At 39.8% G+C, this 14,672-nt stretch overlaps 1 protein-coding gene across 4 annotated transcripts in view; it reads right to left on the bottom strand.

Annotated features, from left to right (window-relative positions):
- The window catches only part of Ctnnd2 (catenin delta 2), an 814,201-nt gene that overhangs the window by 616,140 nt on the left and 183,389 nt on the right, over positions 1 to 14,672 (bottom strand). The gene's annotated exons all lie outside the window — the stretch shown is intronic.

The raw sequence follows: 14,672 nt of genomic DNA, 5'->3' as shown, positions 1-14,672 counted from the left end.
ATAATATTACTTGTATTTATGTTTTCAGGACTGACCATTTGGTATTGGATAACCATGATCCATTAATTGGGGTAAGATGATATCAATTTGAAAGAGAGCAAGGTTATGCTGTCTGAAAATTAAATAACAGCCTGTTATAATTACAAACTATGATTTTTTTCTACCATTCATATAAGCATCAAAAATTTAAAAGCAAACTCATTCATATCTTCACATAACTTTTTAGCATATAAATCAGCGCATCCTTGGTGGTATCCACATGACCAAATGTGGTATGTGACTTCAAGAGCACACTGGCAATTAGTTGGAGAGTTACCAATGAATTTGAGCAAGAAGGCAAGTACAAAACACTGATTCACAATGAGACTGAGTGGATAGAAAGTATATGGAAAGCTGCTACCTTCAATTAAAGGTTATGGCTAGCAGAACAGAAGTCCCAACCCCTACCAAGAGCTTTGATTTCCACCTTTCAATTATCAGCAGTAAAATAAAAGTGAGAAAATACTTAAACGGAAAGCTCTAGACACAAACAGTTATAAGTTGCATGGCTGCTTGGATAGTATGATTAAATCCCAGGTCTTTCTTTTCCATTATGTTCAGGATATGAACTTTTACATATTTCCCCATATATATATGTTATTGGCCTATAGGTCACTTAACCCTATCACTTACAAGACTGAATTTCAAGTGACCATAATCTGCCTTAAATAATAGACTTAAACCTTAACTTTCACTATTTGCAAATGATATGATAGTTTACATAAATGACCCAAAAAACTCTACCAGGGAACTCCTACAGCTAATAAATACTTTCAGCAAAGAGGCAGGATACAAGATCAACTCAAGAAAATCATTAGCCCTACTATATAAAGACCATAAAAGGGCTGAGAAAGAAATCAGAGAAACATTGCCCTTCACAATAGCCACACACAACATAAAACACCTTGGGGTAACTCTAACCAAACAAGTGAAAGACATGTATTGCAAGAACTTTTGAGTTTTTAAAGAAAGAAATTAAAGAAGACACCAGAAAATGGAAAGATCTACCATGTTCTTGGACAGGTAGGATCAACATAGTAAAAATGGCAATCTTACCTAAAGCAATATACAGATTTAATGTAATCCCCATTAAAATTCCAGCACAATTCTTCACAGACCTTGAATGAACAATTCTTAACTTTATATGGAAAAACAAAAGACCCAGGATAGCCAAAACAACTCTGTTCAACAAGGCATCACCATCCCTGACTTCAAGCTGTATTACAGAGCTATAGTTCTGAAAACAGCTTGGTATTGGCACAAAAATAGACAGATGGACCAATGGAATCTAATTGAACACCCCAACATTAACCCATACACATTTGAACACCTGATCTTTGCCAAAGAAGCTAAAATTAAACAATGGAAAAAAAGAAAGCATCTTCAACAAATGGTGCTGGCATAACTGGAGGCTTATATGTAGAAGACTGCAGATAGATCCATGTCTATCACCATGCACAAAACTTAAATCCAAATGGATCGAAGATCTCAACATAAATCCAGCCACACTGAACCTGTTAGAAGAGAAAGTGGGAGGTACCCTTGAACTAATTAGTACATGAGACTGCTTCCTGAACATAACACCAGTAGCATAAACACTGAGATCAACAATTAATAAATGGGACCTCCAGAAACTGAGAAGCTTCTGAAAGGCAAAGGACACAGTCAGCAAGACAAAAAGGCAACCCCCACAATGGGAAAAGATATTCACTAACCCCACATCTGACAGAGGGCTTATCTCCAAAAGTTACCAAGAAGTCAAGAAGCAAGTCTCCAAAACACGAAAGGATCCAATAAAAAACTGGGGTACAGAACTAAATAGAAAATTTTCAATAGAGGAGACTAAAATGGCTGAGAGACACTTAAGAAAGTGAAAATCAAACAATTCTGAGATACCATCTTACTCCAGTCAGAATGGTTAAGATAAAAAACTCCAATGACAGTTTATGCTAGGGAGGATGTGGAGAAAGGGGAACACTCCTTCACTGCTGGTGGGAGTGCCGACTCATACAGCCACTTTGGAAATCAGTATGGAGATTCCTCAGGAAAATGGAAATCAGTCTACCACAAGACCAAGCAATTTCACTCTTAGGTATATACCCAAAAGATGCACATTCATACATAAGGATGTCTGTTCCACTATGTTCATAGCAGCATTATTTGTAATAGCCTGAACCTGGAAGCAACCTAGATACCCCTCAACTGAAGAGTGGATAGAGTACCCAATGGAGTACTATTCAGCGGGAAAAAATGGAATCTTGAAATTTTCAGGCAAATGGATGGCACTAGAAGAAACCATCTTGAGTGAGGTAACCCAGTCACAAAAAGAGAAATACGGTATGTACTCACTTATGTATGGATTTTAGACATGAATCAGGGGAGTGCCAGCATACAATCCCACTGCCAGAGAGTCTGGGAAACAGAATCTTCATCCAGCGACTGATGGAAGCAGAGGCAGACACCCACAGCTAAACACTCTACTGAACTCCAGGAATCCAGTCACAGAAAGGGAGAACTGATGAGCAAAGGAGTTAAGACTGGGCTGGTTTAATCCACAGAAACTGTTGACATGAACACAGGGGAGCTTTTGGACTCCAGATTGATGGCTGGGTGGACAGAATGGGACTGACCCTGACCCCATGAATGTAGGTGTCAGTGAGGAGGCCTAGGTAATCTATGGGCCTTGGGTAGTATTTATCCCTGGCATACAAATAGACTTTGAATGCCCATCCCACAATGAGGGATGCTGGCCCTGCCCTGGATGAAATGACAGACTCTGGAGATCCACCATGGAAGGCCTTACTTTCCCTGGGGATCAGAATGGAGATTGGGTGGGGGACTTGAGGACGTGGTGGAGATGGTGGGAGAGGAGGGGAGGGAGAGGGAGTTGGGATTGACATGTGAAACAAGCTTGTTTCTAACTTAAATAAAAAAGGGGGGAGGGAATATTAATTGTAGAGGCATCCCTGGTGTATAATGCATGGAAGAACAGATGCACTCTATTTGACCAAACCACAGAGTATAGAGGGGAAAATACAGTATATATGAATTAGGTACTATTTGATGTTTTGAGTATCCACTGTGAATGTGTATATGGGTGGGAGATAGCTCTTAAAACATACCCCTGTGGATCAGGAACCTATTTCATTCATAGAAAGCCAGATTGGGAAGAGATGGTCTGGAAGATTTGGGATCACACAATGGAAGAGGAGGGTTCATACCATCTGTGATTTAAAATATCAACTCTTTTATACTGTTTCACACTGACTATTGTTCAAGACAATTATTTAACAAGCGGCCTTACGGGAAATTACTATGCCATCATTCTGTACCTGGTCTGTTGTTTAGTGGCAATAACAATGAGGAAAACATCTCTGTCCCAGCAGCCCCTGGTTTGTTGCTTTTCATTGCACTGAGGCACAAGGCTTGAGTTATTGTCTACAGACTGATTAAGGACCAGGCACAGAACATTCTACAATTTTCCTTTTGCACTGTGAAATAGACTCGACAAACAAGAAGCTATTTGGGGCTATTTTCTCATTTGTGGATTACAGAGATGTTTTTGTATCTCTTGAAAACAAATGAAATATCATCTTAAGATTACTTCACAAATGAGAAAAAGTATACAAAACTTCCTTTTACTAGCTAATCATTGACATGAACTGGATGGTCACATGTTAGTATGTGGCCTGGTTATTTTAAACACATGCAGGCTTTTTTAGAGATGTTATGTAACCAGTACAACTACTGTTGTTCACAGGTTCTTAATCTGTTCCACGCACTTCCTAATAAAGCAAACAAAACTATGTGCCTACAGATAAATAATGAAAGTTAGATGATGCTATATATTGAGTCTTGTATTTGCTTACTTAGAAAACTGGTTTTGGTCCAGGTGGAGGCGGTGGTGATGCATGCCTTCAATCCCAGCTTTCAGGAGACATAGACAGACTATCTCAGTGAATTCAAGGTCAGCCTGGTCTACAACTAGAGTTCCAGGACAGCAAGAGCTGTTATATAGAGAAACCTTGCATTGAGAAAACAGAAACAAACAAACAAAATGTTTTTGAGACAGGCTTTCACTCACTGCCATCTGTGACTAGCCTAGAATTTGCTCTGTTGAATGGGCTGGCCTTGAACTCATGGAAATCCACTTGGCTCTGCCTGCTGAGTACTGAGATTTTAGGAGTATCCCCCTATGTCTGGCTGTCTTATTTAATTTTTTAATCTAATTATTAAAGTATTTAATCTTTTGAAATATACTGGACATAGTTTAATGTCATGAAACACTCTTTAAAAAACATGACTTTGATGTGCCTGAAGCATTCACCACAGGTATTACTGATATTTTGCACTTTTATGATGATTTAACACACACACACACATGCACACACACACACATTTAAAATTGAGAATATGATATTGGTAGTTTAAACTAGGAAGCAGCAAACTGGGTGTTATGTCAATAATGATGACTCTTTTGAAGGCATCCCACACCATCATGTTGGTGTCTAGAAGTGATAGAGACATGAATAAATGAATGTACTTTGTTCCAACAAAAAACACACTTTAAATTTTATGTAATTTTCACATACCCTATGAAGTTTTCTTCTTTCAGTTCTTCACAACTATCCCTATTTGAAAATCACTGTATGTTCGCAGACCACAGAAAAATAGGCAGCCTACTGGATTTGACCTCTAGTTGTATTTTGCTGAGCTCTAATCTAGATCCATGTACAGATTTAGCTACATGGCCTCATAAGCATCTATTGCTCCAACCAGAAATCTCTTCCTTCAAGGAGGAACTATCAAGAGTGAATCACCCATCCCTAAATATGATGGATGATGGACACTAATGAATTTGCAGTAGAATGAGTCTCCACAGCTGAAACCAGTGGTACATTAACATAACAGCTATTAGACAAGGGTTCTTGCTCAAGTTAGTGATGTTGGCAGGTAGCTCCTAAGACTTCTGTGGTCATTTGGGTTGAGTACCTACAGCTCTATCCTAATGGAGGTCCAGGACCCCCAGTCTGAACAGCAGTATGTAATGAGGAATATGGTTGTCCTGTGCAAGGAAGCTAAAGGTCAGCTGTCCCCAAAAGGGCTTTCAGAAATCAGAGTGGCATCGGCCATTCTGTGCTCACAGGAGTAGCTTGGAAGGAATGAAGGCCCTCAAATGTGTGAATAAGAAATGTCTGACCCCAATCTTCATTTCTTTAATAAAATGTTGAAATCCCTTAATTGTGCAGCTACCAGAACACTATTGAAGAAAAAGGCAAAAGCCATTCCTAACTTGCCATTGTTACTTCAGATAAGAGTTTAAGAATCAGCCAGTTAATATATATGAAATATTACTTAGCATTTTACAAGAATGGGATTCTAAGTCAGTCCTTGACCTAGGCCCTCTGCATATATCTTACAGTTGTATAACTTGGTCCTCTTGTGGGACTCGTAACAGTGGGTACAGTGACTATCTCTGACTCTTTTACTAGTTTTTGGGACTACTACTCATACTGAGTCACCTGTTCAGCCGTAATACATGGGGAGGTGCTTAGTTTTGCTTCAACTTGATATGTTGTTTTTTGTTGATACCCAAGGGAGGCCTGTCCTTTCCTAAACAGAAATGGAGGATTAGTAGATTGGGTGGGGTGGGTATAGAGGATATATGGGAAATCCTGGGAGGAAAGGATAGAGGGAAACTATGGCCAGGATGTAAAATAAATGAAAGAAATGGATGCTATAACAACTATCACCTTTCAGTATGTCAATAAATTCTAAGCACAGGACACATAAATGCATTCAAAATTCCAACCTGGTTATATAAATATAACCCTTCAAAGAGTAAGTTGGGACTTTTATCTTTCTTTCATTTATGAAGACAAATTCTCACTCTGTAGTCCTGTTTGGTACAAAACACCGGACTCTGCCTCTCTGCCTCTCTGCCTCTCTGCCTCTCTGCCTCTCTGCCTCTCTGCCTCTGCCTCTGCCTCTGCCTCTGCCACTGATGACTGATGACTGATGACTCATGACTGAGGTTAAGGTATGAGCCACCACACCTATGCTGGGTTTTGGATCTTAACCCAAGAAGTTGGAGGCCTGATCTCAATCTTGGTATTTTAGTTTCAGATAATAAACTTTAGGGAGGGGTCATTTGAGGAGAGGGTGGTCAAGGAAAGTCTTTCTTAGCAATGGTGATTTAAAACCAAGCCAGAATGATGGAGGGCATCAACAGTGAGAAGAGATAGACATTTTAAATGAAGCAAGTATAGTGTCTATTTCTGGAAGACTACATTGCTCCTTGTACAAAGGGAAAGCTGATATGCCTGGAACATGAAAAACCTTTGGTTAGGAGCTCAACTTTTATCCCACAACAATGACAGCTATGGAGTCTTCCAAAGACAGGCAGAGCTGTGTGTAGTGTTATAATCCTAACTCTTAGGAAATAGAGGCAGGAGTATAACAAGTTTATAGCAAGCCTGGGCTAAACCAAAAAAATAATCAAACAAAAAGTTGAACAAGGAAGAGTTACAAATCAGATATTGTTAGGCTGGTGGTTAGAAATGAAAGTCTTGAAGTTCCATGGGGATGGACCCCTCCCTCACACTCCATAGCTTATAAAATAAGGAATTTCACCTACAGGAATCTGATTACTCAAATGAATGTGATCTGATAATTATCTTTCAGTAGAAAGAGTAAAGCAGAGATATAATAGTTTGGCTGCCTCAGAGATCATTAACAGATAAAAATCTAAATCTTCTAAGAGTGCTATCTGGTTGGAGGATTTCTAGTGAAGAACAAAGTCTACTGCCATTTCCATTGAATTAACCCAAATGGATTTGTCAATCATCTGGGAAGAACAATACCCTTCAAGGAAAACTGTCAATCTAGAGACTTTAGAAATAACGTAAGGGCCACTAAAATGGGGGCTACCACCATAGTCTCTTCGCTCATTGTCTACTCTCACCCTGTGAGAGTATTCTGCTTTCAATGATTCTTTTTGTCATTGTCCACCCTTGTCCCTTGAAAGTACTTCACTTTTGTCTGTAACAAACTCTGCTTTTATTCTACCCTCTGTCTCCTCCAAATTCTTTTATCAGAGCTCACAGGGACCAGGGAGCCAAAGAGACATCCCAGTGGCAATCTCATTTTAACAAATCAATCTGCCTGGTGGCTGTACTGTTGGAAGATAAGGGGTGGGAAACAAGAATGGAAAGGGGGAAGACTAGAGGTTTCTGAAGATATGCTTTTTGCTTAAATTTAAGTGAAGGCAGCAGAGAAAAAGGGGGAAAACTACCACATCTGCTAAGGAGACAGCTCCACCGCAAAATCTCCTGGCCTAATTCTCTGAGCCGTTTGATACTACTTCCCATGAATGCAGTGCATTGTTTTAGGGGAGGAGCACATTACTTTCTACCTATCTCTCAGGGGCCCTGAAAACGAGTAAGGGGATGAACTGTAACATGGAGAAAATGTTCTTTTCCAGCTAGCATACAGACAATGTCAGTTAAAGTATAACTAAGGGTATCTAGTTAGTATTGTCACAAAATTGGAAGAATTGTAAAATACAAGTAGTTATTCCAATTATTTATTTTTAGAAAATGAAATCATCAGAGAATTTATAAATTACTTAATTTACTCTAAAACACAATGTATAGACTTTTCCAATCTAATGGATATCAATAAGCATATTACCTGTCTTTTACCAGTTGCTATATCATTATGCTATTATTAAAATGTTTTACAATTTGGTTTAGTTAGCTACATTTGTGTGATGTGCCCATAAATACATATAGGTAAACATAAATGTAAGTGTACCTATAAATCATCTAGGTATGCTTCTAGAAAGAGAAACTTCTAAGATAATTGTGACAAAGTATGTCAATCTTATCAAGTCAGTGACTACAGAATAGTTGTCTCACACAATTATAATATTAAGCGCTAGGAGAACAGAGATATTACTAGGTCTTTAACTAAGAGAAGTGGTTATAGGCTCCTGAGAGGCCAGTGGGAGAGTAGGGTTTGATCCAAACAAGAGAAAAACCAGGTCTTGGAAATTGATGGACTGTGTCCTGTGAAGATGGAGAATTACAGTTACTCTAAGGACCTGGATGATGACTGGATCATCAGATGATTAAGAATGAAATGATTGGAGGTAAAAGTGGAGGCAATGGGAAGGAGATCAGTCAAGGGTGTGTAGAGTTCAATGTGTCCAGGGACTATAAAAACTTGAAACAAATTTAAATTACTAAACATCAATAAACCAAAGTTTTGCAGAGTTTCAGCAGAAACTTATTTAAGTACAATAAGACAAAAGAAAAAAAAACCATCTTAGAAAGAAGAGGGGCCAAGATGGAAGTGATATTGACAGACTTGAAACACAAGGGCTCATTTGCTTTCCTCTTCTAGCCATGTATTTACATCTTGCCCACTTTTGTGAATGGGTAGCCTAGAGCTTCTTTTTAAAATGAAATCTTTGTTGAAGTGTTCCAACTTGTACCAGTGTAAGAAACTTAATTAGTTCTTATGAAGTTAGAAATTACAAAGGTGAGCATGAAATGAGTGCAATGCCCCCAAGTGTGAATCCAATGAATCTCCAGAGGCAGATGGATTCTCTCTTTGGTCCAGTAGCATTTCTTCATCAGCAGAGGAAGCTGGGTCTGTTGCATGAAAACTAAAAGACCCAGAGACTGATATTGAGGTTCAAGCTTCAAGTTGAAGACCAGAAAGCAATGCAGCCACCCACTAGCTCTTATTCTACCACAGCTCAGACCAAAGGGGCAATCCTCAGACTGCTCCCAACTTCACTACTCCTCAGATTCACTCAGATTTCTATGGTCTCATCAACAAGGCTGGAGAGTGCTGAGACTGACCACTGAAAACCTTTCTCCTATCTTTTATGCCTCTTTTGTGCTGGGATTAGAGGTGTGAGCTCTATTACTCTTTTAGACTGATTCAATCCCATGTAGCCTGGGTGATTTGGAACACAGAGAGATCCATCTGCCTTTGACTCCTGAGTCCTGGGATTAAAGGTGTGTACCACCACTGCCTGATCTCTATAGCTTGAGGCTGACTTTGCTTTCTGAATCCTCAGGCAAGTTTTAATAAATCATAAATAATATATTACCACATGGTCCTCTGATGAAATCCATTTGACTAATCGAAGCTTCATACAATCACTTACAATAACTTGGCTTTAAATCTCCGCCCCTACCGTCCCTGCCTCCTTCCCTTTCTCCTTCCCCTGTGCGTATCTGTGTATCCTTTATGTTAATTTTTGAGTCAAAGATTCAATTACCAAAGATGACTGCTCTCACCTTAAGGAGATTCCAGTTTATTGCTCAACAAACTACATAAAAGAATCAAATGCCTATTTTGTTTTCTAAAGTATTTGGGAAATGAAGTCCAGTAAAAGTGTGCTATATGGGGAAGTTTTTGCAGTGTCTACTACACACACACACACACACACACACACACACACACACACACACAGTGCCATCCTCCTCAGCTGGCATCATTTTTTATTTATGTTTCCTGTTGACTCAGTGAAGCCAACAGTCAATAGAAACAGATGAATAGAAGACCTTTTTTTTTTCCTAGAAAGAATATTCTCAGATCTCAGAGCATTTCTAAAAGACACAATAGGGCTAGGAGCTTAAGAAAAAGAAGAGATAAGTTCCTTAAATAAGACTCTTATTGAACAACTGAGCTAAAGAGGGAGAAAGGCCTCCAGGAAAGCAAGTGGTCCACTTGAAGTTGACAATTTAGCCAACACTGTGCGCACTTCCTGTAGAGAGAACACTTGAGAAGCTTTGAAGGCAGGCCTTGCTAACTCAGCACGCTGCTATACAGATTATCCTTCACTGGCAACGTCACACATAATCAAAAGGCAGTTGTTTCATTAAACACATGTTCATTTCAGTTAAAAATTCTCATGATAATTTGATACTCATTCTGGACAGGAGAACCTTTTTTTTTTTTTTTAATTTTATTTTCCAGTTTAAATTTAGATAAGAATCAAGGTTGCTTCACAAGTCAGTTCCAGGTCCCTCTCCCATTCCCTCCCTTCCTCCTGTGCCTTCCCCTCCCCCCCCCCCCCCGTTATCCTCTCATTTCTCCAGGGAGGGTGAGGCCCTCCATGGGGGTGTCCATAGTGTGTCATTTCATATAGGGCAGGGCCTAGACCCTTTCCCAAGAGTTCTGGGTGAGAGTGCTCCTCACATTGTTCTATTGGAGTCCAAAGTCCATGTGTATACTTGGGATGGGTACTGATCTGCTGCCCAAGGCTCAATAGATTCCCTAGGCCTCTTCACTGACACCCAGATTCAGGGGGGTCTTGATCAGTCCCATGCTGGCTTCCCAGGCTAATGCCTGGGATTCAAGAGTTAACCTTTGTCTGGTCAGCTGTTTCTGGGGGTTAAACCAGCCCAGTCTTAATCCCTTTGATCATCAGTCCTCCCTCTCTGTTACTGGCTTTCTTGAGTTCAGCTCAGTACTTAACCAAGGGAGTCTGCCTCTTCTTCGATCAGCCACTAAATAAAGTTTCTGTTTCCCAGACTCTCTGGCCATAGGATTGTAGGCTGGCACTCCCCAGATCTATGTCTAAAATCCATATATGAGAGAGTACATGCCATGTTTCTCTTTTTGTGACTGGGTTACCTCACTCAGGATGGTTTCTTCTAGTGTCATCCATTTGCCTGCGAATCTCATGATTCCATTATTTTTTTCTGCTGAATAGTACTCCATTGTGTAGATGTACCACATTTTCTCTATCCACTCTTCGGGTGAGGGACATCTAGGTTGCTTCCACGTTCTGGCAATTACAAATAAAGCTGCTATGAACATAGTGGAACAGACCTCTTTGTTGTATGAATGGGCATCTTTTGGATATATGCCTAAGAGTGGAGTTGCTGGGTCTTGTGGTAGGTTTATTCCCATTTTTCTGAGGAATCTCCACACTGATTTCCAAAGTGGCTGAACCAGTTGGCACTCCCACCAGCAATGGAGGAGTGTCCCCCTTTCACCACATCCTCTCCAGCATAAATTGTCATTGGTGTTTTTGATTTTAGCCATTCTGACAGGGGTGAGATGGTATCTGAGAGTTGTTTTGATTTGCATTTCCCGGATGGCTAAGGATGTTGAGCACTTTCTCAAGTGCCTCTCAGCCATTTTAGACTCCTCTATTGAAAACTCTCTATTTAGTTCTGCAGCCCACTTTTTAATAGGGTCCTTTGGTGTTTTGGAGACTTGCTTCTTGAGTTCTTTGTAAATTTTGGAGATCAACCCTCTGTCAGATGTGGGATTAGTGAATATTTTTTCCCATTCTGTGGGCTGCCTTTTTGTCTTGCTGACTGTGTCCTTTGCCTTACAGAAGCTTCTCAGTTTCAGTAGGTCCCATTTATTAGTTGTTGATCTTACTGCCTGTGCTACTGGTGTTATGTTCAGGAAGCTGTCTCCTGTACCAATTCGTTCAAGGGTACCACCCACTTTCTCTTCTAAGAGGTTCAGTGTGGCTGGATTTATGTTGAGGTCTTTGATCCATTTGGACTTAAGTTTTGTGCATGGCGATAGACATGGATCGATCTGCATTCTTCTACATGCCAGTCTCCAATTATGCCAGCACCATTTGTTGAAGATGCTTTCTTTATTCCATTGTATATTTTTAGCTTCTTTGTCAAAGATCAGATGTTCGTACGTGTGTGGGTTAATACCCGGGTTTTCAATTCGATTCCATTGATCTACCTGTCTATTTTTGTGCCAATACCAAGCTGTTTTCAGGACTATAGCTCTATACTAGAGCTTGAGGTCAGGGATGGTGATGCCTCCGGACGTTGCCTTGTTGGACAGGGTTGTTTTGGCTATCCTGGGTCTTTTGTTTTTCCATACAAAATTGATTATTGTTCTTTCAAGGTCTGTGAAGAACTGTGCTGGGATTTTAATGGGGATTGCATTGAATCTGTAGATTGCTTTTGGCAGGATTGCCATTTTTACTACATTGATCCTACCTATCCAAGAGCATGGGAGATCTTTCCATTTTCTGAGGGCTTCTTTAATTTCTTTCTTTAAAGATTCAAAGTTCTTACGATACAGGTCTTTCACTTGTTTGGTTAGCGTTACCCCAAGGTATTTTATGTTGTTTGTGGCAATTGTAAAGGGTGATGTTTCTCTGATTTCTCTTTCAGCCCTTTTATCATCTGTATATAGTAGGGCTACTGATTTTCTTGAGTTAATCTTGTAGCCTGCCACTTTGCTGAAGGTGTTAATCAGCTGTAAGAGTTCCCTGGTAGAGTTCTTTGGGTCATTGATGTAAACTATCATATCGTCTGCAAACAGTGAAAGTTTGACCTCTTCCTTCCCAATTTGTATCCCCTTGATCCCCCTTTGTTGTCGTATGGCAATAGCTAGGACTTGAAGTACCATGTTGAAAAGGTATGGAGAGAGTGGACAGCCTTGTTTTGTTCCTGATTTTAGAGGAATTGCATTGAGTTTCTGTCCATTTAGTTTGATGTTGGCTGTTGGTTTACTGTATATAGCTTTTATTATGTTTAAGTATGTCCCTGTTATCCCAGATCTCTCCAAGACCTTTATCATGAAGGGGTGTTGGATTTTCTCAAAGGCTTTTTCAGCATCTAGTGAGATGATCATGTGATTTTTGTTTTTCAGCTTGTTTATATGGTGGATTACGTTGATGGATTTTCGTATGTTGAACCATCCCTGCATTCCTGGGATGAAACCTACTTGATCGTGGTGAATGATTGTTTTGATGTGTTCTTGGATCCGATTTGCCAGTATTTTATTGAGTATTTTTGCATCAATGTTCATGAGGGATATTGGTCTGAAGTTCTCTTTCTTAGTTGTATCTTTGTGTGGCTTGGGGATCAAGGTTATTGAAGCCTCATAGAAAGAGTTTGGCAAAGACCCTTCTGCTTCTATTGTGTGGAACACTTTGAGAAGAATTGGTATAAGCTGTTCTTTGAATTTCTGGTAGAATTCTGCACTGAGGCCATCTGGACCTGGGCTTTTTTTGGTTGGGAGACTTTTGATGACAGCTTCTATTTCCATAGGGGTTATAGGTCTATTTAAATTGCTTATCTGTTCTTGATTTAGTTTTGGCAATTGATAGCTGTCCAGGAAGTCATCCATTTCCTTTAAATTTTCGAATTTTGTGGAGTACAGGTTTTCAAAGTATGACCTAATGATTCTCTGGATTTCCTCAGAGTCTGTTGTTATGTCCCCCTTTTCATTTCTAATTTTGTTAATTTGCGTGTTCACTCTCTGCTGTTTGGTAAGTTTGGACAAAGGTTTGTCTATCTTGTTGATTTTCTCAAAGAACCAACTCTTCGTTGCGTTGATTCTTTGTATTGTTTTCCTGGTTTCTACTTTATTGATTTCAGCCCTCAATTTGATTATTTCCTGGCGTCTACTCCTCCTGGGGGAGTGTGCTTCTTTGTGTTCTAGAGCTTTCAGCTGTGATGTTAATTCTCTGGTATAACTGTTCTCCTGTTTCTTCATGTGAGCATTTAGCGCTATGAACTTCCCCCGTAGCACTGCTTTCAAAGTGTCCCATAGGTTTGGGTATGTTGTGTCTTCATTCTCATTGAATTCGAGGAAGTCTTTAATTTCTTTTTTTATTTCCTCTTTGACCCAGGGATGGGAACCTTTTCAGGTGTCAAATCACCTGTCAAAACTCTAACAGTTCTATACAAATAAACACAGACCTTCGATGGAGATTTCTCTCCTTTATCTGAAGACACCACTGGCTGAGTGGGTATCTATTTCTGCTTTCATAAGACATGATTCCATTAGTCCCCTTGTTGGAATTCTTGTGAGAGGGTAACTTGCAACCCCTTGCTGGCTCTGAAGCTTTGGGAATCATTGTCAGCACTGGAGAAAACACCTACACTCAACTGGGTACCTGGAGACTCTGGATGAAAACCTGTTAATTTTGTCAGTCCAAACTGAAGTGAATGAACATTTGTTTAAAGCATGATGGCCTCCAACTTGTTATGAAACCAAGTATGGCCTTGAATTCCTAACTTTCTTGCCTGTATCTCCTAAGTGGTAGGAATACCAGTATGTGTCCTCATGGCCAGCTCCTATCTTCCCATTTTTCACTGGAACTAGAAAACATGTAGTTGGCAAGTAAAAAAAAGATTTAATATGATCCAAATAAGACCAGTCTTTAAAGGACAGATGCAAGTGTGGTTGGCCCAGTGCTTCTAGTGGGAAATGTTGCTTTACACTCAGTATAGCTGCATGGTATTCATTAGCTACTGAGAGCATCCTTTAACTAGGTGTCAAGAGTCAAAGAAACAGAGTAGAGCACATATGTCATTGTACCTTATCATTGTAATACATTCTGCAGATACCAAGTGTAATGGAAATAAGTCATTAACCCTCATTCTAGTATTCACTCAACAGATAATGTGTTAATGGTGGCACTTATGGTGTCTTGGGGATTTTGACTAGAACAGAACACTGACTAGGTACATTGAGGGCAGCCTCGGGAAACAGACCAGTCATTCCTCAGGAATATTTAGTAAAGAAATGGACAAATCACTCTCAGTGTTTAGATTTGTAAACAGAAGAACAAAAACCCTAATTACGTAAAGTATTCCTCTTACTGTAATGTAAAC

Source organism: Mesocricetus auratus, unplaced genomic scaffold (genome assembly GCF_017639785.1).
Source record: "Mesocricetus auratus isolate SY011 unplaced genomic scaffold, BCM_Maur_2.0 Super-Scaffold_100015, whole genome shotgun sequence".
NCBI lineage: Eukaryota > Metazoa > Chordata > Mammalia > Rodentia > Cricetidae > Mesocricetus > Mesocricetus auratus.
The sequence above is the reverse complement of the archived record's forward strand: the minus strand, read 5'-3'. Positions and strand labels throughout refer to the sequence as shown.